This window comes from Lissotriton helveticus, chromosome 2_2 (genome assembly GCF_964261635.1).
Source record: "Lissotriton helveticus chromosome 2_2, aLisHel1.1, whole genome shotgun sequence".
Classification (NCBI taxonomy): domain Eukaryota; kingdom Metazoa; phylum Chordata; class Amphibia; order Caudata; family Salamandridae; genus Lissotriton; species Lissotriton helveticus.
Window position 1 is genome coordinate 320,409,863 of NC_136060.1, and position 25,327 is coordinate 320,435,189.

Consider the following 25,327-nt stretch of genomic DNA (forward strand, 5'->3'; position numbering starts at 1 on the left):
ATACGTAACTCTGCTTCCTTTTGGTCTGCTGTCATCCTCACAAATACTGAACAATACAGCCATAGGAACTATCCTGAGAAGCATCCATGATTCTTACCCTTATAATACAATACAATACATTTTATGGAGTGCACAGCAACCTAAAAAGGTGTCCATGTGCTAAAGGTAAGAGTGTCCACTGAGTTCAAGGGTCAGAAACCAACTCAGGAGGAGATTATTAAAGAGTCGACGAGAAGTGTTTTAATCCATTTTCTGAAGATGACCGGCTTCTCCCAGCCAAAGGTTAGGCATTCCACAGTTTGGCTGTCAGATAGGCAATGGAATGACCGCCTCTTCTGGAATGAACAATACAAGAGTTTTCAAACAGCTTAAGATTATTGGAGCGAAGGGATCGCACCTGGGATGAAAGTTTGAACCGATGCCTAAGGTATAAAGGACCCCTGAAGTAAAAAAACTTTGAAAGCAAAAGTGAGGGCCTTAAACTGAATCCTTTCGCCAATCGGCAACCAGTGATGCTGATGTAGGCGATTATAGATAGAACACCAGGGAGGAAGTTTCAGGATCAGTCTCATAGCAGCGTTTTACCTCTTTAACAAGGGCATACGTACCTTACTCCACTGATAAATATTCCTTTACAAAAGCAGAACGTAAGAGCATAACTCAGGGATCCAACTGGTGACAATGCCTTTGATAAAATGATGAACTCCATACTGAGTTGTCTTTTACACAACTGTAGATCAGCAGTGAAAAACAGAATTGGAAACTGCTGACAAGACAGGTAAATATATTCTTGACTTCCTTGCACAGAAGAATAATTGGTTTAATGAAGCATTCCAAAAATGCTGGTTCTTCTCTTCCCTACTGATTACTCTAGTATGCAGTGTGACTGAATCGGCAAGTCTGACAGAGGTGGTGGAGCAAGTGTTACAAGATGGCTAGAGTCTCTCTTTCCTCCTTCCTGTGTTTGTCTATGCAGTTGAAATCAGTACCTAGTGCTTCCACTCAATGTAATTTATCATTCTTCTATGGAGGATCACCTGTAGCACATTACTATCCGACGTGTTCTTTCTGAAGCATGCGTCTTCTTTGGGGATTTCAACATCAGTTGAGGTGACAGTACAGTCAGTATGTTATCTCCATTCCTCATAGCCTCGAGTATGGACTTTTAAATATCAAATGATAATTTGTTTATTCCGGATACCTAATCCTTGTTGACTGCTTTGATCCTTACATTGGGGCCGATGGCGGACGGACTTTGCCCGTCCGCCATCCCTGTGGAAACGGGACCGTCCGCGATGTGAGTGGCGGTCCCGCCATGGCAATTATGATGCACCCGCCACACTGGCGGGCTCATCATGCATTTTTAACATTGCGGCACCACCTGCCTCAATGTTAAAAATGCAGGCATACGCGGTGCCTGCCGCTTTGTGTATGCAAATGCAGGGGGGTACCACAGGTACCCCCATGTCCACCCCCCCTCGCCTTCACCATGGGGGCCCGCAGGGGGTCCCAAAGTAAAGACCGCATGCCTTTCCGTGGCGGCATTACCGCCACGTAAAGGCATCTGCAGGAAGCCATCCTAATATGGCTGGCAGTGTCTGGAAGACACCACCAGCCATATGAACCCTTTTCCGCCCCAGCCGCAAGGCGACCGTGGCGGAAAAGCGTTGCACGGTGTTTCCGTCCGCCGCGGTTCCCCCCGCCATTGTAATATGACAGGGGGGAAATAGATGGTGGTCGGTCACGGATGGCGGACGGATCGCCACCGCCTGTATGGCGGTGGCGATCCGTCCGCCATCCTAATTGGCCCCTTAATCCGAGTTTTCTTCCAATCTCTTGAACAACAAATCTTTTGGCCATTCTAAAAGGAAACACAAAAAAATGTCATCTTTGTAATTTTGCTGCATTGGTTTTAAACAAACACTTTTCTATCATGTACAACGATGACATCAGTGCTGTCACATCCAAATACAGCGACTGTATACCTGAACTGTTTTATAAATTTGCATTGTCTAAAGGAAAAGAAAAAGGCCTAAACCTACTTTGGCTTGTAGGAGTACTTTATTTACCACCTTAGGCAATAGCAAGTGGCTAATTTTTACTATAAATTTAAAGAAATGTGCTGCGTTGGCTGTAAATGTAGCAGACTTTGTCCAGATAGTACACAACAGTACAGAACACTATTACATAGCTCAAATCAACATAATATCACCACCAAAACATAACAGAGCACAACACAGCAAAACAGTGAAAAGATAACCCAACACAACAACATAACAATAATGCAACACAGCAGCCCTAAAAACAACACATCACCACCACCACAAAATGCACTACAACAAATATTCACAACCATTCTTGTCACAAATTACCACCTCCATAATGCAGCTTTTCTAATATGCCAGTAATAAGAGTTTGCACCAGGTACTGCTTTACTCACCACTGAGCACATATAAATGTGCCTGTCAAAAATGCATTGTGATCCAGCCCTTAGAACCAATAATTTGTTCCCAGAGGACACACGTAGAATACGACACTTGTATGGCTCATTGGGCGTACTAAGACATCGGCTCAGAGTTTCCTTGTGGAAAATTCTAACATTATTCCCCAACTAGATGCCTTAGGTAATTATATTGTTTTAATATTCACAATTCTTTTTGGTAAGCTGATCAATGGTTATGCCACAAAACTAAAAAGAAGAGAAAAACAAAAAAATACATACTGCCACCTGAACATGCCAGCATTTTGCTCATTGCAAAAAAAAAATGTAATTACAAAATTAATCATCACTTAATTTTATTAGAACTTAACAGGTGTTTTCTGTAGTAATCTACCAGCTTTTGGATAGTGTATCCTGAGATTTTTGCCCTGTTTTTGAGGGATGTAAAACCAGTGGTAAAGTGCCTATGCTCCTCCTTTCAACATGATGAAATTGGTATTCTTCTAAATGCCATATTTAACTTACCTATAAGTGCAGAGTACATGTTGAAAAATGTCTCCAGAGGCTGCAAGTTAACTGTCATTCGTTCACTGCAGCACCCATTGTGACATCCACTATAATGACAGTGTAAAACATGGCTTCTAGCGTACCATTGTAGGCTGACTGAAGCAGGTTTTACACTCCAATTTGACCAGTTAAAATAGCCTTTTTGACATGTTTAAACTTTCCTTGTAAACATTAATAAATCACCTTTTTGAGGTGCCCATAAGGCTTGGTACATGTTTCTAAAAGTAGGACATGTGGAAATGTAATGTTAAACATATTCTTACAAGGAAATGGCCCCAAAAGTTATTTTCACTGTAGCAAGGTTAGTTATTCCATGGGGAAACACTGGCACGCAATATTACATTTAATAATGCTACCTCTGGCAAGCAAAAGCCTTAATATATCTTTCTTGGGCTCTTTCTAATATTTATTCAAATCCAATTCACTAGTGAACTTGGGTTATAATAAATATTAAGGAGTATGTACTATTAGAAACTTGTCATATCCCTACTTAACCCCTTCCATGCTCATGACGAGCTCAGCTCGTCATGCAGTACAGTCCTCCTGTGCTCATGACGAGCTGAGCTTGTCATGACCACACCCGTTTTTATTGCTGTCCAGCACAGCAGGGAAATCGGTTTAGCAGCGATGCGGTTAATGCTTCTAAAGACTAATTTCCATTCATCTCCAGATGCAGCTCTCTAAGTGTTCCACCGTAATTGAGGAATGAAATTGCTCTAAGAGCAGAAGACAAAGGCCTGCGTGTGGGGAGGTAGTCCTGTGCCTCTGGCAGCATGACTATTTGGGTTGTGCACAGGAACTCGATTGTCTTTCCAGAAGCCTTATCTTTTATAGGCAGATGTCAGATGACATCTCCACAGCCCCACCCCCTGTGTGTTCCCCTCAGTCAGCCATGCTCAAATCACAGTAGGGAGGGAGCTTCCCCAAGAACTGATTGGAATTGACCATAGAGGAGGGGCTGCTCATTCCCTGGACAAACTCTGGGTCAGCACTCAGGCTCTTACAAGAGGAGAAAAGTCTTCCCATCTTGGATTATGGAAAAAGGATCACTGTGGGATTATTTTCAGTAGTGCAAACAGTAACAGCTGGACAATGGGTCAGGGCTGGCCCTGGGACTATTTACTCCATTGGTATGGGAAGAGCCTGGGGTCACTCCCACCTTCTGGATGGTGCCAGGCATTATCTTTTTTTTTTTTTTCAAAGCTTTATTCGAGCAATGTACTCATAAAAGCACAGCATACATTTGGAAAATACAAGACATAAAATTGACCCTCTTATACATTCAATAATAAAAACCGTTGTGCAAGCTTTGACAAGGAAGGAATAAAAACAGTTAAATACACATTTACTCAATAATCAATATACATTAGAAGAGATAGCCCTCCGTCTGATGGACCATGCCCACCCCAGGTATTTTGCTGTTCCCACAACAATTGGCAAATCAGTGGAGGTACAAATAATTCTTAGCGCCTCAACACCACTAACTGTCCCTAAGTTCCTACAGACGGGAACTAGCCATACTCTTTGAGGGGTTGCGTATGCCTTACAAAGGAATAAAAAGTGGCCTATGCTTTCCTTGGCTGCACCACACACCGGGCAGCACAAATTGGTCGCACTCCTCCACCTGCCCGTCAAAGATCTCAGGGGGAGAGAACCAGATCTTAATTGGAACACTAGCTTCCTGTCTCCTGGGATGGTAATACTGTCCCAGTATAATTCTAACAATGGACACTGTTTAATTTACAAGAAGCGCCCCCCCATCGTGTCAGATCTCGTTCTGCTCCAGAGTCTGCCATCAATCCTATCCCAATATAGACTGTTAATGGTGCTTTTACTGGGAAAAACTTCCCCAGAGGGATTATTCCAGAGGTTGGAGAGACCGAGTTCACCTAGAGCAGCCCTGAGGTGTTTAAGCCATGTTATTTTATGGAAAACATCTGCTTTGATAATTGCAAGGAATCCATCGGCATAGTGCCGTATCTCTGGGGTGGTCCAAAGGCGTCGCCAATAAAGGATTGGGCGCAGTCTTACTCGGTCACTGACTGATCTTCTCCCAAGATCAAGACCAAGCGGGATTAGTGGGGTACTCTGGGGGAGTCCCGTTATACCCCTAATAAACCTGTTCTCTGATGTCTGCAAGGGAAGAACCTTGTCAAAGCCCCATAGTTCCGCCCCGTACAGGGCAGACCCAATGGCCTTTGCATCATAAACTGCCAGGGCTGCTTTGATAGGTTTAGATTTTGATTTTTTGTGTTCAACCCTTAATGCTCCCGCGATCTGTTGATGTTTCAGGACCGCCTTTTCTATATGGTAGGACCACTTTAGATTGTTGGTGATCTGGACCCCGAGGTAAGTAAATACACTGACCACCTCTAACTCGCAGTTATTCAAAAGTATTTTTGGGCGGGCTCTACGCTTAGGCGAGAAAGCCATCAGCTTGGTCTTACCCACATTCACTTCCAAGCCGTGTTCCCCGCAAAAGTGGTCAAAGATATATAGGGCGCGCTGCAGGCCACCCGGTGTTTTGGACAGAATTAATGTGTCGTCGGCGAACATCAGGATCGGGACCCTGAGGCCCGCCAACGAGGGTGCATCGACACAGGCATCCAACATCCGAGCCACAATTCCGTTAATAAATAACGAAAAGAGCAAGGGTGCCATTGCACATCCCTGGCGAACACCACGTTCAACGGGGAAATCGGCGGAAGATTCACCATTCGTGCCCCATTGGACCTTGGCAAAATTAGCCTCGTGCAGCCGCATAATTAGGGTAAGTAACTCGGCTGGGAGGCCAATTTCACTCAGGACTGCCCAAAGCTTTCCCCTTGGGACCAGGTCGAAGGCAGCCCGCAAGTCGACAAAAGCGACATACAGGCTGCACCCGCCAAGTACCACCGTTCCCCATTGAAGTAAGGCAAACCGAAACACCTGGTCAACCGTACTTGTGGCCCGCCTAAAACCGGCCTGGTAAGGGGACAATGCGCTGTTCTCTTCGACCCAATCCATTAGCTTGTTTACCACCATTCACCCCACCACGTTTTGAATGGTGGCAATCAAGCTTATCGGCCTATAGTTAGCCGGGAGGGACCTATCCCCCTTTTTATAAATGGGTATAATGATCGCCCCCTTCCATACTTCCGGGACTTCAGCTCCTTTGGCAATAGAATTTCCCAAGAGGGCGACATACCTGGCCCACTGACCCATGTCATTTTTAAAGACGTCAGACGGTATCCCGTCAAGACCCGGGGCCCTTCCCCCTTGGGCAGCACATATTGCAATTTCAGATTCTTTGAGAGAGAATAAATTTCCAGTTGAAAATACCACTGGAATCGTTTTCGCAAACCCAACCTCCTTAGACTCTGCATATTGGGGTTTAAAGTATTCCACCCAAGCACCCTCGGCAACATTGTTATCAGGTTTATTCGGAGTGCCACCTCTACCCCACTTTAATAATCTCCAAAATAACCTGGAGTCCTTGACCCCTGACGCTTCCTTCAACTCAGCCCAATACTCTTAATCCCATGTTTTTTTCGCTAGTAATATACTAGCCTTATAGTGCTTCCTGGCCTCACTAATAGCTTCCCTATCCCTGTTCCTAATAGCGCTACCTAAGGCTAACCTGGCTTCCCTGCACTGGTGGTTGAACCATCTAGCTAATTTAGGTGGTTGTTTCCTATTTATCTTACGTGCTCTCATAAAATGTGGTCTTATGAGGGTAAAGAGCTTGTTGTGTATTTCCGTTATTTCCCTAGACCCTGGGTTAACGGAATTTTCAGATTCCATTGCAGCAATTGCAGCATCCAACTCGGAACTTATGAAGTCCATTGAATCTGCGTTCGCCAAAACACTTGGCCAATTAAGTCTACGCATATCGTTAGTCATTATAGGCATTAGATCATCATTCAATTGCTGGCCACCAGGCGTGATTGACCACCAATTGTGGGTCACACAGAGGGGATTGTGATCACTTTCCAATCTACTCTCAACTTTCATGTCCCATACCCACTGCCATAGACTAAGGCTGCAAATGACATAGTCTATCCTACTATGGTTAAGACCACTGTCAAAGGTACAAGCACCTTCCTTATCACCTTTCGTTCTCCCATTGAGAGCTCTCAACCCATATTCCAGGCAGATAGCATTCATTAACAGGATATCTTTAGTCCACCGTTTGACAGGAGCCAGTGTTAGGGTCGGGACACCCCATTGTGTGTCCTCGTCCTGCCCCAGAGTATCATCTATACTGTCTAGTGGCTCAAAGGTCCTATTCAAGTCGCCCGCTACTATAATTTTATTCCCCAATGACTGTAATTCTAAGGAAGTGGACAGGGCCTCTAGAGTGGGGGAGTTTCCTGAGTTGATGCCCCTAGCATAGATATTATAAATATCTATCACTCCCCTCTTTTCTGAAGCCAATCTTAGCATTTGAATGTCCCTACAGCCCAGATCGACCACTTTTGCTTCAATTTGTAAGCTTTGTTTCACCCAAATTGTAAGGCCACCCATTGGTCGACCCCTGGCACCTTTACTTGCCGGGATTGAAAAGTTTAGATAGCCGGGGAAAAAAATAGGATCACATGCCCATGTCTCCTGGAATAGACAGACTTCAAAACCATTGACAAAATGTATTCAATCCTGGGACATCAGTTTGCCGACCAGCCCAGCGATATTCCACGAGAAAAACTTCCCTATACTTGGGCAGTCCCTGGACACTGGTCCTACAGGAGACCTCATTGGCGGATTTTTCAGGGTTGCCTCTGCTCCCACCCTATGTCTTGTTACGTCTGCATTATTATACTCAACCCCCTGATTACTTAGGGTACTTGTAGTAGTTGAATCCTCACCCCCAGATATTTGGTTACATTCCCCACATAATTTCTTCACAGTCTCAAACCCCAAGCAAGTATTCATTCCATTTAGTTCCACATTTTGGTTCTTAGCAAGTTTAGAAAAATTCCCACATGGGTTCCGGCTAGTCATGTCCTCTGTTTTGTTCATAGAATTATCAAACATCTGTCAATACACCCACCCCGGCTCCCTCAGTACTCCAAGGCGATTGATATTTGTGCCACCAAAATAACTATTCTGTTGAAATGGTACAGCGAAGGGGGCAGACCCTAGAAACGGGACACTGGTTAAGGATCTTGGATAATTTGTCATAACAGATTCCACACCCGCTGGTCTCGGATAGAAGAAAGTAAGATCTACAATACCAATTCCACCACAAGTTGTACCTCCATCATGTTTCGTTATCAAACTTACCACCCTAGGATCTTGAAAATTGACAACTATACAGTCACCCCCCAATTTCTTAGAAGTACAGCCTATCCACACCGTCCTTCTTACTCCAATGATCAAGCCATCAACTTCCCCAGGCAGTGGTCTATTTACCCTTAACCAATGCATAACCTTGTTTTTTAACATTTGGAAGGATTCCTTTTGCTCAGCCAATAGTGGTGGCACATTTATAAGGACAACCACGTATGGGAAAGAATCTGGGGTGAGATTCATGTGAGGTATCCTGCGCGGCGCCCTCATTGGGAGTGGTTTAGGCAGGCTATTGGCAGGAACAACAGATCCGGAAGAAGAGATGTCATATGGTGGTTGGGAGCTATTTGATAGAGTGTTTTTGTTCCCAGAGATGTTTCTGCTACTGCTGACTGCAGTACCATTACAGGGTATTAGGTTGTTCGATGGAACTTGAGGGGCATTAGATGGAGGGGCAACACTACTAGAACGATCTTTTGTACCCATAACAACTGTGACAGGGAGCTTAGCTACTTTGGTGGTATTACTACTTGGGTTATTTATTGGCTCCAAGTTGGTCTTTTTAGTTTTCCCTTTACCCTGAAGCCTACTTGGCGTACCATCCACAAGTGGAAGGGATACAACAGCCGACACACCTTTTCCCTGCCCACTAGGTTGGTGAAGATTACTACACTCCCCTATCTTTTTGTGGGACTTAATTAATGATTTCGTAGTGAAAAAATTGTCCAAGGTTGTCTGCTCAAAGTGGTCTAGCCTATCCGCTAGTTTTTTTACTTGTTCCTCGAGCGGAGTCAAGAGAGACCTCATTTACTTCTCCAACTCGAGTAACAGGATGGAGGTGACGTGTAGGGACTCTACCACTCCCATTTCTGGGAGGTCATTGGTCTTGGAGCTGAAACCAACTGGCACATTACCCCCCTCAGGAGACAGGGGGGGGACTACAGGTGGAAGCTCTGGCAACCCCATAGCTTGCAAATCAATGCTATTCAAGCCAGAACTAACCGCCTCAGAAACTGCCCCCTCCTCGTATGTCTTTACCCCATTTGGACCGACCTCGGATTCCTGGGAAGAGCGGGAACATGCTACAACTTTCCTTAATTTTTTGGGGGGTTTAGACAGGTAGCACTTCTTTTGGGCAGGACATCTCTTCCTTTTGGAGCATGACTTTGCTCTTACCACTTGATTTAACACACTCCGTTGGGCCGAATTCGGCTGCCCTATTGATGGATCAGTAGGTAAGGGAGGTGTGCTTGCAAGGGGAGAGCAAATATCAGAGTCCACATGCAAATCAGTCAACAGCTCAATCGTAGGGGGGAAAACATAAGGAGTTTCAACTACCACTGGTAGAATTAGGGATGACCGGGGGGGAATCAATGCCGGGAAAACCTGCGGTTGTCTTTTATCCAAGGGTATTTTAAGAAGTTCGATTGACAGCCTACGCTCAGCGCGTCTTTCTGCCAATGCAATCTCTCTGTCGATATCGTTGGCTACCCGACTAAAATATTTATCCAAAGGGCCCGAAATTACTGGCCCCACCTCGGCCTGAGAAAGGATACTGGTGGTGGAGGTTGTAGGTGAAGTCATGTTTAGTAACCCGAGTATTTAATGAGAATACTATGTTATACAAATGACAATACCTGACGTCGTTGTTGAGCACAAGCTCACAATAGGAAACCTGAATGTCACTAATACAGGATGACAGAGGGGGGGCCCAGCCCGGCCTCCCTCGGCCCCTGACGGCCACAGACGGTCCCGCCCTTGTCCCGGGCTTCTCCCGGTACGCTCCCGCGCGCTCCCGCGCAGCGGCAATAGCAGCTCCTATTATAGGAGAGAGGTGTTCGGGGGGTGGGTCAAACAGGGAGAGCGTCCAGATGCAGGTGATGACAACGCAGGGACTCCTGGGAAATGGAGTCCCTGTCTCTCACCTGGCGCTCGCAGCCCTGCTAATCCCACAGGTCTCTAGTCCAAAGTTGCAAGCCCCACAAAAGCAAAGTGAAGCGCCCAGGCAGACGGGCGATGCAGGACCCGCGCAGCGGGTCCCGCGAGGTTCCAAAGCAGTCAGGAGCAAAGCGACAAACAAAAGGCTCTCCCAAAACTGGTACGGCATAAGGCGTCTCCCAACGATGCAGGGGCAAGCAGGCACCTTTCACTCGGTGCTCGGGGGGCGGGTCAAACAGGGAGAGCGTCCAGGTGCAGGTGATGACGACGCAGGGACTCCTGGGAAATGGAGTCCCTGTCTCTCACCTGGCGCTCGCAGCCCTGCTAGTCCCACAGGTCTCTAGTCCAAAGTTGCAAGCCCCACAAAAGCAAAGTGAAGCGCCCAGGCAGACGGGCGATGCGGGACCCGCGCAGCGGGTACCGCGACGTTCCAAAGCAGTCAGGAGCAAAGCGACAAACAAAAGGCTCTCCCAAAACTGGTACGGCGTAAGGCGTCTCCCCGGCATTATCATGGCACCCCAAGGCACAGAAGTGGACCCAAAGAGTTAGTTGTCTGACCTCCTGTATGGCTAAAGGGACAAAACAAGCTGCAAGATGTCTTTTTCCTGATGTGCCCAGCTGACCTGTAGCCACTGGAGCTGCAATGAACCCTGCTTTTGGCCTCTACAATACAACCTAAGAGCCTCTAAGTGCCCACTTAAGGATGACGGAGCTCAAAGCTACCCACAGGCAATTTTGGTTTATGTTGTTAACTTTATTTTGTGACAAGCGGCCATCCCTTTGGCTCAACCTAGGTATCCTATCAAAACCTGTAGGGTAGAGTTCTTCATCCACTCGGACTTGTACAATGAGACTGAGGTTCCGCAGTGGCAACTTCATGAGCAGATCCCTCTTCTTCTCAAACTGGAAGCTACAATCTCGCAAATTGAGCCTCCTACGTAATGAATTGTGCATGAAGGTCAAATGTATTATTGTTTTGACTATGTAAAGTTTGCAGAGCTACTACAAAAATGGGAATCTTCTACTCTCCTTTTCACCTCTCTTTTGTGCAGCAAATATAGCAGTTACAAGGATTTCTCTAACTGCATACAGATCCTGATTATTAGGAGGGTAAATGATAGAGTTGGTAGTGCTGCCTGTCTCTGCTCTTGCTGCTACTGTCCTCCCTTCCTTATTGGCTAATTTGGGGTTTCTTGGTCCTAGGCTGGTCTGATTCTACCCCCTTTAGTCCTGGCTAGTACCCAAGGGGGCCTTTCATTAACTTCTTCTCTTATACTGTTCTCTGCAGTGGTCCCGGGCGCTGCTCTGAGGAGTGTTCTACTCCTTACAGCTTCTGGCTATACAGATACTTCTTGCACTTTGGGGAGGGGGCATAGCCCTGGGTTGGGTCCTCTTGTTGGGGGGTTGGTTTCAGGGGCACTGAGCAGATGTGGGAGGAATTGGCAGGGGGAGAAGAGATTAGGGGTATGTGTAGATAAGGGGGTGCATTAGAAAGAGGAGCAAATGTTGGAAGGGGGCTTTGGGTCAACATAAAAATCTGGAGGAAAGCACTAGCATGGTGGTCACACGGGAGGTTATCGTTTGTAGCCAAGCTTTTTAGAAGGTGCAACTGGTTAAGGACAGGTTTTAATAATGACTGGTAATTTTAATAGTCATGACCAATGCCTACATATCTTATCGTGGAACATAAATGGCATCAAAGCACCCCTCAAACGCAAACAAATTAGGGAACAGCTGCTCTAGTTACGCCTGCATATAGTTTACTTGCTGGAGACACATCCATCCAGGATGGAACCTTCACTATTCGATGATGTGGGATAACAAGAGCTCTCCAAAGCTAGCTTCTCTTCTGCTGCAAGGGGAGTGACTCAGCCCTTCATTACTATTCTCTCTTAATGTTCAGTTGAATCCAAGGGTGATGTCAAATCATAATTTTTGTTGTTATTTCTTCCATTGGTACAATATGTTCAATATGGTAGATCTCGTCATTGGACCTTCAATAGGCGGATGCTATATGAAGAGGGGTATATCAAGAACTGAGGGAATATGTGCAGCTTAATGTCAGCTCTGCTTCTTCCTCAGTGGTATGGGATTTGCAGAAGGTATACATTAAAATATTCAGTTTATCAAAGAAAGGAGATGATCAAGGAAAAGGTCTGTATAAGGTCTTCTCTCAGCACTATAGAATGTCATAAAATCAGGATCTGGGGACCTTCATGTCTGTTTTGAATCAACTTGCAACTGCTCAGGCCACACTCAGGAAGAGGCTCTGGGATAGATTGATTAAGAAGAATTGAGCAAAACAAATAAATACCTTAGAAAATAATGAAAAGATGGGGCGTATACTTTCGTTTCAGGTTAACAATAGCGTGACTATGAATAGCATCCAGGCATTCATTAATGAAAGGGGCGAGAATGCAAATAATCAGAAACTTATCTGTGAAAAATTCTGTAGGTACTATCAAACGCTCTATCAGAAGGATGAGGAAGTTTCAATAGAAATAAACAATCAATTTATTCTCAACCTATACTATTGGGCATTGACCGACCACATTGGTCTACCCTGGAGGTCCCAATTACCCTGCTGGAAGTAGAGAATGCAGAAAGACTGCTAGCTACGGTTGCCACCTCCCCAGGCCATTTGTAGTATTCAGTGGGGAACCAGTTTCCCCGCCGAGATTTATGGTAGGGCAGATTAGCTATGGCTTCCGCTATTTATTCTCTACTAATATCTCCATCTAGTAGCTTTCTACCCTCGCCCACTAGTCGTGGAGGTCAATTCCAGCAAAATAGGTGTTTAGTTGGTCGTCAGGGTACAGGGCCTGTGGGGTATAGAGCTTCTCATAGAACAAGGCAAACGAGTTGACTATGTCCTGGGGTTTAGTGAGGATCTCACCTGATTCGGCCTGAACGGCAGGAATAGCCATCAATGCCTCCTGTTGTGCTGCCAGTAGGCGGCCCGCTTTCTCGCCCTGTTCATAGTGTCTGCCTTTCAGATGCAGAAGGCCATATCCTGCCTTAGAGGTGTAGAGGCCATTGAAGACCATACGGGCCACCTCCAGACGGCAGCGGTTGAACACAGTAGGATCGGAAGAATACTGACACGTGAGGGATTGAATCTGCTCTTCAAGTTCGGTATGGCAGATTGTTGTCTTCTTATTTGCCTCTGCGGGCTCTCTCATCACTTGCCCCCATATGGTTGCTTTCACAGTGGCCCATACAATCCTACTGGAGTTAACAGACGTCGGGGCATATTCTCGAGGACATATTGCCGAGTTAGCGGCACTTTATCACAGCCAAAGTCATGATAAATATATCGCCACAGTCACAAGCTGGTGCTAACAGCTCATATCACCAATTTACCTGCAATAGCAGCCACAAAAAACATCACCATAGATGACCCCAGCAACTAACGCTAATGAAATGCAGAGTAGGCGTTCCTGTAAAAAAAGCAGCGACAACAGAACGTCACAACATTCTCAACGATGATCCAGATCTGCGAAAAGATCACAAAACAGGCGATAAGGTGCGTTAGCAGCAGGAATTAAATACCTGCTCTGACCTGGTGTAAAGTCGGACGACAACCTGCACCAGAAAAGGGAGCCCAGGCCAGAGCCACACCTAAAGAACAACAGATGCCATGGAGCTATTGATCATCCAGCTCGGACACCCAAGAGGGCCACAACACCCACCACCACCAGGACCCCACCCCCCTAACCCCCACCAGACAAATATATTGAACATCAACTTCACAAAATCATATGCCTGATGTCGCACAATTACACCAACTAACATTCATGTGTGGTCAGGAAAAGGAGAATCTTTCATTCACCATTGAAAGTCCAAACAAAATATCACAATCAAATTTGACTCCAAACAACTATTTGGAAGAGTCATGGTGGGTCATCCCTGGCCAAACCGTAAGTCACAGCCTGCAAGACAAAATGCACGATAAGAAGGTGTGTTAGGCACTCATCAAAAGGACAGAGAGAGAGATAGAGATAGGGACAGAGAGAGAGAGAGAAAGAAAGAAAGAGAGTGAAAGAAAGAAAGAAAGAGAGAAAGAAAGAAAGTGAAAAAGAGAGAAATTGAACAAGGAGTGTAAGGCCAATGGGGGTCTTGGCTCATACATGCCAACTGTTGCTTGTGTATTACTATTGGTGCGCCCTAAATCCGAGGCCTGGCATCAATTCCAGCGCGAAGGCCACATCACATTTCAGAAATGCAAGCAGTAGTCAGACTAACATTAGGTATGAAAGCTCCTTCGTCTCAATGCACAAGGCGAAAGGACATCTGAACCTCCGACTTCGGACCTGAATGCGACTGGCACCCCATGAGTGAGATACCATACCAGACTTTGACGACTTCCACACCACGAATTGCACGAATGAAAGACCAACATGTCCACACGCCACACACACTTGTCTGTGCTTGGGGTACACCAGCATGGGATGCCCTTGACACATAAGTAAAAACAACACATACGTCCAAACATTGCACACACATACAACTCATTGCTCCGAGCTGTGGCATATCATCCACATAACTGTCGCCAGTCCGAGGAGTACCGGTGCTACGACCCCAACAAATGCAATGGCAGGCAATCACGGGCACATGCACAACCCCTGTCATGTGGAACTGTACCGTGTACGAATGCTGCATCTGTTGGGAGCTCTGCCAATGGCAGTGCTGTGAATCAGTTACCGTCTGAGTTTCCGTCTTTCGTACGTCACATGCGTCCAGTTCTGGTTCCACTGTCGATCATACACATTCGAGTGGCCCATGGAGGTCTGCCTATCAAACAAAACGGTAGCTGAACTGGATAATGGCTTGTGTATGCGCCCCCTGTTGGCCCACAAACAGAAGTGTAACCGGGATACCCGGGCATGGGATGCCTTGATATGTGGTGTATGTGCTGGTAGTAGTGGATGGAAGATTGCACAAGTCATCGTGTGCAGTGACCACATCGAGGCGCTCCCCTATTGGGCTGTGTTGGATTGGCTCTCCCTTGTGTTCAACTCGAGAACGACTTACTTCTGGAACTGATTGCCCATGAAGCTGCGCTTGCATTCATGGACGACAAAGTACGTTCCTGCAGCCACAACTGATTGTCACCTAGAGCACAGGTGCCAACACCTTGTTGCATCTTCTAGGAATGGTCTCATATCCCACCACAACAGTGAACATGTCTGCATTCGCCCTGACTCAGAATGCATGTGCGTGCAACTACATGTCAGTCAGTCAGTGAAAAGTACTGTATTCGGTTCATATTAAAACCATAAAAGCATACTAAACATTTCATATCAAAAAAAGTTCGTTTTTTGTTAAAAACCATAAAATTACAATAAGGCTATACAAGCTTAAAGTGCATACAGTACCAATGATCATTTCGTTTAAAATTATTTAGAAAAAAAACATATTGCCATTTTAAAACGTTCTTAGATTCAGTTAATTCGGGCTAGTTCATAACGTAGGCTATTCCCATCTACTTTTCTTCTTTAATCTAACTGCCGTAGTAAGAAAATTAGCAATATTAAAAATCTCCCACACATTCGAAAGCAGCTGCAGATAGAGGAGGGGTGGTTTAACATGCATAAAGCCTTTGTCTTTTAAAATAGGTGAAATAAAACGTTTACGAATATGAAGAAAGTGCTCACAAAAAAAAATAAAGTGCATTGTATCTTTTTTTTTTTTTTTTAAACATTTTTATTTGCATTTTTTCATACAGCAACAAAAAAGACATGTCATTACTGGTCAACATTTCCTGACCTCCAGCCAAGTGCATTGTAACTTTGGCAGAAAAGCCATCACAAGGACAGATCCCCAAATCTTCCTCCCTTTTCCACCCCAGGGATCCAGCAAGGAGGAGATGAAATTGATTCAACCTGAATCTGAGTAATAAAAATCGGTGATTTGAGTTAGTGACAACGTTCATGTATAGCTCAATAGCACATGATGTTTTTAGCAACTGGTGAGCTCTTACAGTCGGCTTAACCAACTCTCATTCTTCTCTAACCATATCAGCCATTAACTTATAAGATTACTTGACCCACTTAAAATCCCCTTTCACCAGCTTCTCAGAAGAGTTAAACAACTCTGGTCGCCCCAGTTTGACTGATAGCTTGTGAACATAACTCAGCCAGGGGATATGGGACCCAAAATCGAGCGCTAAGCAGTCTCTGAGCATTTCCTGGTTCAATTCCAATTCAGGGTTTAGCCAGGTAGAAATCCATTTTAAAAGTGGGGCAATAGCTATTTGATCCTCCATAAAGCCAACTCCACACTCCTAATGGACAATGTAACCGGATGCGGACTGAGGGACAGATAAAATATTTTTCAAAAACGTATCCTCCACCACTTGAATTACCTTCACATTCTTAAAGCCCCAAAGGTCTGCCCCATACATTGCAAGGGAAATGCACTTTGCACCATATATCTTTAGAAGCGCTTGCATAGGTTTGGATCCTTGTTTACGGGCAAAACTCAGGACGGCTGAGGTGGATCTGGCAAAAACATTTCTTTTTGCTAATATTTGGGGTGACCATGTGCCTTTATCATCAAATTTGATGCCTAGGTATGGGAAGGTGGGGACCCTAGACAACACGTTCCCTTCACAATGCATGGTTTTTACCCCTTTTACTTTAGTACCAACCATCATGACATGTGATTTAGAAAAATTAACACTAAGATCTATAGATTTCATAAAAACAGCAAATGAGTTTAAAAGGATTTGCAACCCTACCGCAGTACGTGCTAAAAGGGCGGCATCATCCACGTACAGCAGTGCCGGAATTGGTCGTTTCCCTGCCCTTGGTATATCTTGCACACCTCGGATAAAACTGGACCCAAATTATTAATGTAAAGGGTGAAAAGCAGGGGGGCCAAAATGCACCCCTGCCTAACACCACTGGTAATATGAATCTTCCCTGTGTTACCCATATGGTCGTATCTCACGGTGGCAGATAGATCCCTATGCAGATCAGCAAGGAAGTACACAATGTTTTTATCCACGCCAAGATGGAGAAGCATCGGCCATAATTTGGACCTATTCACTTGATCGAAGGCCGAGGAAAGGTCCATAAAAGCTAAATATAGTGTGCCCTTTTTGGCGACTGTATACTTCCCGATTAAGAGTTGTAGGTTGAGGCATTGATCGATTGTGCCCCTTCCTTTCCTAAAGCCAAATTGTAGACCTGAAAGGGTATTGGTTTCAGCCAACCACCCCGTGAGCTTACTTAATACCACCCTTCCAAGCACCTAAACAGCAGAATCAATAAGGGAAATGGGTCGTTGACAACTAGGGTCCCTTCTATTTCCCTTTTTAAAAATAGGTACAATTACTGATTCAAACCAGGTGCCCGGCCGTCCTGATTTGCAAGCCTTATTAAAAACATTATACAATACTTTAGACCATGTGTTAACATCGGATTTAAAAAGGTCAGCTGGGACGCCATCCGGTCCCGGGGCCTTATTACACGTCATCTGGTTAATGGCCTCTGCCACTTCTGACTCTGTGACAGATAAAGTATAAGCCTCGTTAGCAACTGCACGTGTTGGTACATACCTGTGTAAGGTGATGCAGTCCCATGCGCAGAGCCGCACAGCTTCGTTTGTCAACGTTCCTAATTCTGACATAGTGTTGGTGGGAGACTACACACATGGCAATGCAGTACAACATGTGACCTTGTTAGACCCTTTCATCTGCTCACTGTCAGCAGACACTCTACGCCCCTCCACTCTACCACACAATACTTCACTCTAATAGCACTTCACTTTACTCCAATTCACTCTTCTTCACTGTACAACACTCCACTGTATGGCAAAATCCTTCACTATGCTGTACAACTGTCAACATAACAACACTCCTCTAAAAAACACTAGATTATAAAATTTGAGACACGTATATTAAATATTAAAATGAAAACATTCAAATTCACTGAAAAAGACAAAGGGTAAGAATAACGTATAGTTAAGAAAACTTAATTCTTTCCATACAAACCCTTCTTCAACTATACAAACATTAAAAATGCAAAAGATATAGTTGCAACTTACATTTTTAATTTACACACTGCCAGTTATATTTGAAATGTATAATTTATGCACCACCTTCCATTTACTATAAGTCACACACCTCTGCATACAGTCTTGCCACCTCTCTCGCCACAATACATTAACTTGTACTCTACCATGCACTGTTCTCAGAAATTATGTAATTTAAGATGTAATAAGTATTGTTTTGAATGCTATAATTTCACATGCTGTAAGTCATATAATATGCAAAGCTATAACCAGTGCAAGGAAAAAGGGTGAGTTATAGCTAATTTAGTGTGGGTAGTGAGGTGACAGGACTGTGTGGGGAGGTGAGTGACTTGTAGTAAATTGAAGGTTTTGCGTAAATTATAACTGGTGGTGTGTAACTTCTAAATTTAAGTTGTAAATGTTACTTTAGAATTTTTAGAATTTGTTATGTTTGCATAGTTTAAGTGCGGTTTGTGTAAAAATATTAAATAAAGTTTTCCTAACTGTAACTTTCTCTCTCTCTCTCTCTATATATATATATATATATATATATATATATATATATATATATATAAAACATATATTACCTACTGGCGGTCGCCAGTAGGTAGTTATAGTTAGGATTGTTTTCCATAGGAAATCCGCAACATTCTATTGGGAATAACTTTGGCGCCGAATGCGGGATCTGACTGTAATTTTCCTTAACTTTGCCTCACTGTGCTCCGCTCCTACCCTGAAAGTTTCGGGGGGATTCGTCAAGCGGGGGCCGAGATAAAAGGGGGGTCCCAAAACGTGTTTTCCCCAAGTTAATTTCCATAGGGCGGTTGGACTCACTTTTAGCCCGAACGGCTGAATGGATTTCCACCAAACTTGGCAAAATTGTAGGGACTGGTACCCTGATGTGCCTTTGCTATGTCTCAAGATATATGCTCCAGTGGTTTTTACGAAAATTAACTTTGAAAAAATAAATATTGGGCTACATTGGGCTATATATATATGTTAGAGCCCAAATGTAGCCCAATGTAGCCCAATGTAGCCCAATGTAGCCCAAAGATGGCCACCAGAGACAAAAAAAAACAAATGTAGCCCAAATATCAGCCAGATGTAGCCCAACTATAGCCCAATGACAGAATGTCCCAGAGTGTTCTAAAGAACAACTAGAGCGCTAACAGTCTTACTTATGACAAAAGTATGGCACACCTGAAGTCATCTTGATTGGAATAAAGTGTTAACACTTAAAACATTTAATTTGCAAAGGAACAAAATGAGGGGGTTCATTTTGCCATAGAAATTATTATTAGTGCTGAAGAAAGAAAAATTAGGGCACATTTTGAGTGACTTCTCAAATCCTCTTATATTTCATTAAAAAAATTCTGATATGCAGTCTCCCAAGACGGCCACCAGAGACAAAAGAGCCCAAATGTAGCCCAAATATCAGCCAGATGTAGCCCAACTATAGCCCAATGACAGAATGTCCCAGAGTGTTCTAAAGAACAACTAGAACGCTAACAGTCTTACTTATGACAAAAGTATGGCACACCTGAAGTCCTCTTGATTGGAATAAAGTGGTAACACTTAAAACATTTAATTTGAAAAGGAACAAAATGAGGGGGTTCATTTTGCCATAGAAATTTTATATATATATATATATATATATATATATATATATATATATATATATATATATATTCACTGAAAAAACCATAGGTTTCACACCAGTTATAGTTAGGAATTAGCATTTAAAAAACCTATTAAATTCACTGAAAAAACCATAGGTTTCACACCAGTTATAGTTAGGTGGAAATTTTACTCGCATAAAACCATTGAAATTCCCACGTTATAGTTAGTTGGACTCAGTATAACTTGCGCGTGCAATGCACTGCTGATGACGTCACATATTACATCACTCATGACATGGTCAGTGACATCACTCATGACATCACTGATGACATCATTCAGTGAATGTGTATCTTTCTGAAAAATAAATATTTTTTATATCTTTTTATCTAAAGGTTGATGGAAGAATAAATGGGTAAATAAATGTCTAAATGGATGTTTTTGTTGTGTAAAATTGATTGGTTAACTGACTTATTAAATGTATCTTAGTGAATACATATATCAGCGAGTAATGTTTAAATATTTAAATATCTGTATCTGTGTCTCACTTTGTGTATAAGTGGCTGCATGGGTTGGTGAGTAGCTACATGAGTGTGTATATGGGTTATTAGTTGTTTTTTGAGTATCAGTATCAGTGTCTGTATGGTTCGGTGGGGGATATTACTTAGAGCACAGATGCATGAATGAGTGCCTCACTATTTGTATGTATTTTGAAGACAGCATGTGTGCAAGACTGTATGGGTGGATGGTTGTGTGTATGGGTGGGTTAGTGAGTATGTGTTTTTATAATTGATTGTTTAAGAGAGTAAATATGTTTCCGTTTCTGTAGAATTATGTGTAGTGGTGTGTATATAGCAGTATAATCAAGTAAATGTTTTTTTGATAGTTTATTTGCATGTGTGAATTTGTGTGTGAGTAACTATATGGATGAGTATTAGTGTGTAACAGGGTGTATAGGTGTATGAGTACATATGATGAGTAAGTACATGCATGAGTGACTATATAGAACTGTTGGTGAATGAGTGGATGTGTATGTAGATGTTGGAATTACCTAATAAGTTGTTGTAATTGGTATTGGTTTCTCCTTTTTTAAGAAAAATTTAGTTTCTATTTTTGAATGTGTGTGTCAAAGGTTATTTTATGCTGATAGGAGGTCTGCCACTTTGTCACAAGGATGTTGTCATCAGTGATGTCATTTGAGATGTTATCAGTGATGTCATGAGTGATGTCACTGACCATGTCATGAGTGATGTAATATGTGATGTCATCAGCAGTGCATTGCACCGCAAGTTATAGTGAGTCCAACTAACTATAACGTGGGAATTTCAATGGTTTTATGCGAGTAAAATTTCCACCTAACTATAACTGGTGTGAAACCTATGTTTTTTTCAGTGAATATATATATATATATATTTTTTTTTTTTTTTTTTTTTTACACTGACGAAGGCGGCAACGCCGAAACGCGTTTGTAACCTTGATGAATAAAACTGCGAGTAGTTTCTGGCATTAAATAACTTGGCGAAACCACGCTATATTGGCTCTGAGTGCTCTTTTCTTGGAAACGAGTCCCGTGGATCGTGGGACTTGGCGTTGACAATATATATATAGATATAGATATAGATATAGATATATATATATACATATATATATATATATATAAATAAATACGTGTATATATATATATATATATATTACCTACTGGCGGTCGCAAGTAGGTAGTTATAGTTAGGACCTAGTTTCCATAGGAAATCCACAACATTCTATTTGGAATAACTTTGGTGCTGGTGGACGAATCTTCGCGAATGTCTCCAAGAAAATGGCCTGCTCGGCTCCGCTCCTTCCCTGAAAGTTTGGGGCGATTCGTCAAGTGGGGGCCGAGAAAAAAGGGGGGTCCCAAAACGTGTTTTCCCCATGCAATTTTCCACAGGGGCCTTTAGCCAGGGCTACAGCCCGAAAGGCTGAACGGAATTACACCAAATTTGGAAGAGAGGTAGAGTTCGGTTCGCAGATTGTGTTTTTTGTTAAATGGTGTAAATCCATTCTGTAGGTCCTGAGAAAATCAAAAGTAAAATCATAGCCATATCTAGAGACGAAGTACTGCACGCGTACCAAAATCCGTACAATTACGAACACGAGCTGCATGCTGATTGGATGTCAACTGTCTGTCAACACTCCAAACCAGGAAGTATTGGCAGCCATCTTGAGCCTCTGTAGCACCGAGTCACAAGAAAACAGTAAAATAAAGTAAAAAAATAAGGAAAGGGGCAGGGTAGAAACATGTTGATCCTCTAGACCTACTCGTACGCGGTGGAAAAGGAAAAAAAAACCTAGAAGTCCGGTTTATTCTTAATTAGCTCCCGGGGGCAATTTTTTTCTATAAAGAGGGGGCTTGGAAGTGTCCAACAGGAACAAAAGAATGGAAAAAAAACTAATGTCGAGGACAGCGATGCTCCTGCCTCCTGCGTTTTATCAGGTCAATAGACTGTTTCCCATAACACAAAAGTTTATTGCAAGAAATGCATAGAATTTTAACTTTAGCAAAATCAGGATCAATTTGTAGGTGTGGAGTGCTTGCTGAAAATGCTGCTGCGGCAGTTGATGTGCTTGGTGCAGTAGCAGGTGGGCTGTCCTTCAACCTCTGTGTTGCAGCTCGAGCAATGTTGTTGGGGTGTAAGTTCTTCACGTGTGTCTCCATATTTGCTGTGCCAAAGGAGTATTTTTGAGATGGCTCACCCCTTGAAAGAGTTTGGAAAATTTTACAGGTTACTTTTGGAGCATTAACCTTTTTTTGCCCTTCCGGAAAAGTAAAAAACTGCCAAATTAGAGCTTCTTTCCTCTTCTTTGGAGGTTCTTCAAGAATTAAATATTCCTCTGAAGAATGGCTGGAAGATGAGTCCATTGCTGTTATTACGGTAAACTTCGTTCTATTTGACAAGATTCTCAGAAGAGATGCTTCTTCTTAGAAAGTCAAAGTAGAATTATTAAAATGGGACGGAAGTTTCAACAGTTGTAATAGGAAGTGTTATGAACCAATCAAATCTCTTCTTTTAAAGTCACATGGCTTTGAGTACGCTTACGCTGTGATTACCTTACTCTTACGATGTGAGTACGCATGACGTTCCACCATGATTTGTGTAATTGCTTTTAAAAGTAATATAGGATTATTGGAACTTAAAAAAAAAAAAATGTCATAATTATCCTAGATAATGTCTTCTGTTACTATGTTCATTAAATACATAAATATACGTTTTTAAACAATTAAAAACATTTGCGTCTTTGTGTACGGGGCGCCGTACATGACGTCACATGGAAGCTTTGATGCGACGTGTAACGTGAAAGCGTATTCATAGCATATGCTGAGAATGATTAGCAGTACAAACTATGGTGCGATCAGTCTCTCGCTGTCAAATCAGGGCACAGGGCGTGCTATGAGAATGGTTAGAAGTGGTGACTCACTGGAGATCCGATTGAGCTGTGCGGCTTATCAACGGTATCATAATGTTACTTTTTAGCCTGTTCAAGTTTGAGGTTTACATGAAATACTATGCTATAGGCAGATATGGATCTTTAGGCAGCGCTTATCTCCATGAAGCTTGGTTATTATCATTTACATATAGGTGCCTGAGGGAGGGAAAATAAGTTTAACTGTATGGTGAGGATTGCACAATAGCACCAGATCACTCCTTAATTTGTAGACACATACAATTGCATGGCTCTTGTAAACAAGATTCGCCTAATTTGGCCTGTGTTTTGAAAGGCACTCCTACACCTGCTGTCATACCAACATTCAGTATACTGGATCCGTGAGTTATTTAATTTGAAATAATGCAGATTGTTGTACAATGTTAGCAGGTATCGGTTACATGATTACGGTAACTGAGCGTGTGGTTTGCTATAAAAAAGTTGTGTTTACTCCTCTGCATGGCAAGCTGGATGTTTCTATCTGGCCGTCGATTCCGACCTTGAAAGAAGAGTCAACCAAATGAGCCGTATAAGAGCGCTATTGTCTCAAAAAGAGGTCGCTCTTACATCTGCAATAGAAACATTTGTCCTTCATGTAGCAAACACCCGCACAGAAGTGCATGCTTTATTAAATAGAGACGTGCCCCTGCATTTTGGGGAGTTAATTCAGACTATCTTTAATGCGTCCTTGACTATGGAGTTACTTTACTTTTTTAAAGTTATAAGCAGTGGCCTTGTGACTTCTTTTCAAACTATATTTGGTGTCTTCTCGGCATTTTTCCATTCTATTTTTTCCAGCTTTGTTGGTGGATTCCCCTTAATACTCGCATTAGTTGCCGGTGTGCTTCTATTAATTTGTTTACTTAAATATGGATGCACATCCTGCAGCACACAACAATATTTCTCGGTTATTGCTGGTGCGCAACCGAATGCTTCGTTATTACGGAGCGCTGCCTCTGGCTACATTGAGTGCAGCTTATGGATTATCGTTTCGATTTTCCTTTTTCACATGCGTTCAACCTGTCTTCCATTGCCTGAGCTGCGATTTCGACTGGGCCCTGGATTGTGTCTCTGCTGTTCGGTGTCTCCCAACGCTGATTATGACTAGCTGATGAGCCCCTTAGTGGTTCATGACTTGCTCTGTTCTGGTGGCGGGATTATGGCCTTAGCAGCGATACATGGAATAATGGGACGTTGGAATGTTTTTGCAGCGGCACATGACTTCTTGGCACGCAGTTATATTGAAGATGACTTGAGTTTTCCTGCGATGGTGATAGAGGCTCCGGTCGTTGAGGAACATGTATGTTCATTCCCACTATTGAATTGGATGGCTGAAATGTTTTCAGATGAGAACAATGACTTCCTCTTGGAGGCTGTTGCTACATGCTGTGCTTATACGCTGTTGGAATAAGACTATTTGATTTTTCTACCTATTCTTTGTTATTTAGTTACTGCTTTCTATGAAACAGCAAATAATTTTTTTTTGCAAATATGAACTTGACTGTGCTTTTCAGGCTTGGACTCTGCGTTCGTAATTAGTCCTCGTTTATATCATCTGCTTCGATCAAGGAAGGGTGTCGTGGGGCTGAGGCTTGCACTCACACCGTGTTAAGTTAGCTTGGGTTTATTAGTAGCTTAAACGCCATTTTTGCTTTCCTGCTCTGCTTTGCACATGACACACACTTGTGATATTGTTTAGAGAAGGCTGAGTATTTTGCTTCACATGAGAATAATTTGTTATGCTACATTTGTAGACTGCCTCGCTAGTTTAGTGTGTATAGTGAGAGCATGGAACATCAATGTTATCTTGGAGACTGTGTCTGTTATTCGGAATGATCCTCGCACATTCGAGCCATAACACATATGCAGCTGTGGCCACCTCTTATACTGGCGCGTTAAATAATGCACTGTGCAGGCATGATTACACACAGTTGGAGAACATTTGTTTCCTGACAGTTTGTGCAGAACTCAATGTGATCCACTACTGCTGAGTACCAGAGGTATGGGTCCGCCCAT